Consider the following 6,000-nt stretch of genomic DNA (forward strand, 5'->3'; position numbering starts at 1 on the left):
AACTGTTTTTTTAATGGATGAATACCTTGAACTTTGGACACTAAAGCACAAGTGCAGCTAAAAAGATAGGAGGATCAATTCATTTGGAAGTTGCCAGGTACTGCTACATACTCAGCCAAATCTGCCCATGCAGCTTTACTGAATAGTGCAGTAGAGCTACAGAGCAAATTTGGAAGTCGAAGCTGATCTAAGTTCTTTACTTTGTTGACAGTGCTAAACAAATGTTAAACAACAGACAGGTTGCAGTGTAGGGGACTGCAACTCCAGGCGACATGTCCACTCTGTTATTTGGACAATGAAACAACTTACATCTTCTTCTTTGCTGTGAGTCTGTGTGTTCTCACGGCAGGTCTGGTATGCTTTCTTCAGAGACATGCCAATAATCAAGGCTGATCTGGTGGTGGACACTAGACAGCGATTACAGTTCCAGTGCATCTTCTTAAAGGACACCATTACATTCTGATCATGCGGTGTCTTTGGATTTTGGAAGCTCAGTATCAATCTTCAGGACAGAAGCCTAAATCATGATGCAGGATCATCGACCTCAGGTACTGTGGTGGTCATCTTTTGATTGGTACAAAAATTGAATTTTAGAGGCCCAGCTAAGATGATCTTTTTATGGCGGCTAGCACGTAATAGTATCATTGAGGAAGAATGTGGAGAGGAGAGGAGTTGAACTGGACACCAAGTGTCCGGTGTGTAATTGTTGAGGAAGATGGGGGTCTTTGTTTTTTGAAGTGCAAATTGGTTAGAGAATACTGGCTGATAATGGGTTTGGAGACGGTGAGGATTTTGCTGCTGACATGCACATTTGAAAAACACATGTTTCAAGGGCTCTGGAGTATGAATTCAGAAGTTTTTTTGAAGGGGCAAACAGTAGGGAAAACTCCTACTGTGGTAAATATATTAATAAAATATAAAGAGAGAACTGTACAAAGACAAAAAGAAAGAGGGGGAGACCCCAGGCTAGACAAGGATGCAGCAGCCCAAAGAGAAAGAATGAGAGAGAGAGAGAGAGAGAGAGAGAGAGAGAGAGAGAGAGAGAGAGAGAGAGAGAGAGAGAGAGAGAGAGAAAAGAAGAGGAGCAAAGCTAGCTAAAAGACGAAATCCAATCCAATATCTCAGGCCTTTTCTCTTCTTTATTATGTGGGTTTGCAGCAGGGTTTCCTCCTTGAAGTTCTTTTGCTAAAGTTGAAAACTTGGCATTTTGTGCTCAAAGATGGCTACATTTCGTTGCTTCCATATCTGCCAAGCTCCAATAATGAAGACTTCCATAAAAAAGCAAGAGATGAAGTCTTCTTTGGTCTTTTTCATCATGTCAAAGGAAGGTTTGGTAAAATCCCAAGCAATACCAATGAAGTTCCAACATCTTCTGCTGAAGTGGCATTCAAAGAAGAGATTAAAGACAGTTTCTTCATCTTGGAGTCTGCACAAGACACAATTGTAGTTATCATTTTCTACTTTGAAGTTCTTTCTTTTGAGTAGATTCCTTGTGTTGAGTATACCCATCAATAACAATCAAGAGAAAACTCTTAGTTTGTTGTTGCATTTAGAGTCCCAGATCCATTTGAAGGGTTGTGGGGGAGTGATATGTTTGTAAGGCAGATTGTAGCATTTCTGAGATGTGTACATCTGTGAACCCCAGTGCCAAACATCTTTCTCATTTTCCTATATCTGTATCTGTTGAATGAGCTCTTGTAACTAGAGATACTCTTCATATGTCTGGGTTGATAGTGGAGTATGAAACTGCCTTGCTATATTGTTGTTTATTAGGAATTATGTTCCTATTTTTTGTAAAGGAAAACAATCTTGGAATTTTTTTCTTCTAACAGGTGATCATTCCAAATATATGACAAAAATAGGACAAATTTTCCATCTCCCACTGAACATGTGGCTACTCTGAATAAATCACTAAGCTTTAGGACATCTTTCCACCAGAATGATCCTTTTTTAGTGACAGCATGGGGCACTCACCCATTTTGATAATTGTGCCCCATATCAGTTTGACCCAGGGCAATTTATTTAGATTGTAGAATTTATCCAGGTGCTTGAGTAATAAAGCTGTATTCTGATTTCTGAGGTTTACTACACCGAGATCACCCTTAGATTTAGGCTTGGTCAACTTTTTCTATGCAACTAGAGGCTTGCCTTTTGCGTTGATGTCAGATCCCCTCCATAAACATTGTTTTCTTGCCTTGTCAATATACTCAAATACTGCAACTGGGATCTCCAAAGTGCACATCATGTATGTGGGAAGGGAGGAAATGACTGAATTGGTGAGTTACAGTCTACCAGCATGAGTGAGTAGATTGGAAGTAGAGTTGAGTCTTCTCTTAGTCTAATTCATGAGTGGAGCATAGTGTTCAACTCTAGATTTTGTGGCTCCCAATGGCAACCCCAAATAGGTGAAAGGAAGGGTAGCTAGCTTGCATCCAAATACACTTGCGATACATTTAGCTTGCTCTTGGATAAGGTTTAGTGATATGAGACAGGATTTTGCATAGTTAACTTTGAGCCCACATGATTGAGAGAAGGTCTCTAGCAAGCCTTCTAGGCAAAAAATGACGGGCTCAGATAGGATAGGATTGTGCGCATCGGTAACTCCTTTTGTGAAGCCTTCAAAAATAAAATTGTATCGCCAGCATGTTGAATTATGGGGAAATCATTTGAGTCCACAGTGGGGATTGGAAGGCTAAGTAGACCTTTCTCATGTCCCTTGTTAATAACACATTGTAGTAGTTCAGCCACCAATGCAAAAAGGAGCGATGATAGGGGTCTCCCTGTCTCATCCCTATTTTGCAGTGGAAGAATTTCCCCGGAACCCCATTGAGAAGAATAGTAGAGGAGCCAGAATCTAGGATCTTTTGAGTCCAATCCATCCATTTCTCATTGAAACCCAAATGATGTAGCATGCCTGTCAGATGGCACGGGATGGGACACGTGCATTCAATGACCCCACGCCCTTCTGCCAGAATATGGCAGGATCTGACACCGAGCATGGCGGGAGCAGTTGGAGGTGACAGGCCACGCGCGCTCTTTAAATGCGGCCTTGGACCTTTGACTGGCTGACACCTCATTAGTGGACCCCTCGGGGGTCACTGTCAGGGGGTTCTCTGGGTCATCGGGGAACCGAGTGCTCGGGGGTACTGCTCGCCTCCCCGAGCACTCTCTCCCGAGAATGCCCTTTCTTATCCTCGGGGAACCGAGTGCTTGGGGGGTACTGTTCACCTCCCCGAACACTCTCTCCCGGCACTATTGTACTAATCTTTGGGGGACCGAGTGCTCGGGGGCCGCCGCACGCAGCCCCAAGCACTTTCTCCTAGAACTTCGTTCAGTGGGTCCTTGGGATACTTGGGTGCCCAGGAGGCCACCGCTCGCGGCCCTGGGTACACTTCTCCCGGTACTCAGCCTTCCTGGTCGTCGGGGGACTCAGGTGCTCGGGGGTCACCATATACCTTCCCGAGCACTTTCTTTCCCGGCATTTAGACTTCACAGATCATCGGGGAACTTTGGTGCTCGGGGGCCATTGACTGTGGCCCCGAGCGCCCTCTCCCGGGACTTAATCTTTTTTACCTCGCGGGGGAATCTCCGCGGGATGGCGCCATGTGGCGGATTGCTGATCCGGCCTTGGGATTCGGGGACCCTGGTTCCTGATTCACCGTCAGCAGCCCTCGGGCCAATTGGCAGGCAATGGCCCAGAGATTGAGGATGCGTCTTTCGTCGTCAACGAGGCCGAAGTCAGTATTGACACCACACGGTGGGCTTTCAGATGGTTTCTGGCACGGCCCAGCGAGGAGCCAAACGAACGCGTGTCTAGACGACTCCCGAGGCGTGTGATAATGGGACGGGTGACGCACGGTAACGAGGCAGGCGGCGTGCGTGGCAAATGCGCAAATCGAGAGAAGTATGCCTGGCAACTGCTGACAACCGCACGGCCTGAGGGAGATTTGCGTGTCGGGTTTACTGGCCGAGGAAACCGCCCCGTGGAGCAAGCCGCGGCAGGCGACGTTTGAATTTTCCTGGGGTATAAAAGGAGGAGGGGAGCGAACCGCCCCCCTCTTTACGCCATCTTGCGATCAAGCTTTCGTCTTCCTTGCGCTTCTGAGCCCTAGACTTTCCTTAGGCGATCAGAGCGCTCCTCTTCCGCCACCGTCTAGATCATCCCCCACCCTGACGAGATGTTGAGAGCAGGAGGAAGCCGCCGCGACCAGGCACCCGACAGCATACTGCCGGAGTCCTGGCTGGTGAACGAGGAGGCGGCGGACAGGGTTCAGAAGCTGATGGTGGCCGGGCTGGTGCCGCCATTCTCGACGTTCTTTCTCCAGATCCTCGACACGTTCGGGATCCAGTTGGTGCACCTTAGCCCCAACTCCATCGTCATCCTGGCGATCTTCGCCCACTTCTGCGAGATGTTCGTGGGGGTGCCGCCATCGGTGATGCTCTTCCGGCACTTCTTCGTGCTGCGGTCGGCCGGGAAGAAGAGGGGCCTCTCCACCGCGGAAGTCGCTGGTTGCTGCAACTTCCGGCTGTGGGATGACCTGGGGGAGCAATACATTCCCCAGGTGCTGCGGAGTAAGTGGGAGGACTGGCGACGTAACTGGTTCTACATCGACATTAGCCCCCACGACCGTCTGACCTTGCCAGAGATGGCAGCGGAACCCCAGAAGGTGACCTGGGAGGTGCCGCCACCGGTGGACGCGTGGATGGCACCGGTCCTGGAGTGCATCGACTTCCTGCGCTAGACTGGGCTTACTTCAGTGATGGTGGTGGCGGACTACCTGTGCCGCCACCTAGCACCTCTGTGGGAACGGGCCCGGCCCTGCTGGTTTTACACCGGCCCCCAGGACATCACCCGGACCCAGATCGGTGCGGAGTGGGACCTGGGCAGGCCAGCGCTAAGGGGCCTGCTCCGGGTGGTGATCGGGGTGGACGACCTGAGCCTGGCGGAGCTCCCCTGGGAGGACCTAGCACTCTGCACCGATCCAAACTGGGTGGCGCTGCAAGCGACGTTGCCTGAGTTCGACGCCTAGGGGCTGGTCGACCGGACAGGGCGCCGGAACCCTGTGACTATCCAGATTCCCGAGGTGGACGAGGCGGCCGGCGACGAGGCCGCAGGTGACCCAGCGCAGACCGGTGGCTCGAGCACCGTAGGCGGTGGGCCGTAGGCCAGCGGTGGGGCTGCTGCAGGCACCAGCTGCTAGGCCGAAGAAGGAGGCGCCGCCGGCAGCGGTTCGGCGACAGTGCCGGGGGACACGGGAAAGCGCCCCCAGACTTTCGTTCCTACATCGGTGTCCCCGCCGCCGCCGTCGCTAGGCGAGGAGGGAGGCCGGGGCTGTCAGTCGCCCAGTGCGGGGCTGTCAGCGGGGGCGGCATCTGCGGTTCTGGAACAAGACCTTGATCTGCTTGGGCCTGGTCTGGAGCCCGGAGACCACACGACGGCCCCACGGAGCCCCCCCCCCGGAAGAGGAGGAGGGAGGACTCCGGGGCAACGCCATCGAGCCCGAGGTACAGGATCCCGGTATCGAGGTGGCAATACTGAGGACCCACATCTGCGTAAGTTTCCCCCCTTTTCCCTGAGCATGTCTTGCCCGAACTGAGTTTGAAGACTAACCTCGTTCTTCTTTTGCAGGCCGCCTACGGACGCCGCCGAGGACCAAGGACGGTCGGAGGCACCGAGGCCGGTTCCAGCCCCTGAGCCGAGCGCGTCTGAGCCGAGCATGCCGGTGGAGCCGGGGCCACCGAGCGCGCTGGTCGAGATAGAGCCACAGGCACCACCCTGCCCCGAGCCGACGACAGCGGTCGCGCCCGAGCGACCAATGCTGGCTGAGTCCGCCCCGAGCGCGTCGAGCGTGGGGCGGATGACCTCGTCGTGGGCGGTGCCTGCATGACAATTTTTGGGGACCCCGAGCCCCTCGGAGGAGGCTCAGAGGGGACCCAACGCCCGGCCGTCGCCCAGCCAGCCCGCCGACCCCCTCCCAGTCGTGCTAGGGAGCGCCCGGG

Source organism: Phragmites australis, chromosome 12, assembly GCF_958298935.1.
Source record: "Phragmites australis chromosome 12, lpPhrAust1.1, whole genome shotgun sequence".
Taxonomy (NCBI): Eukaryota; Viridiplantae; Streptophyta; class Magnoliopsida; order Poales; family Poaceae; genus Phragmites; species Phragmites australis.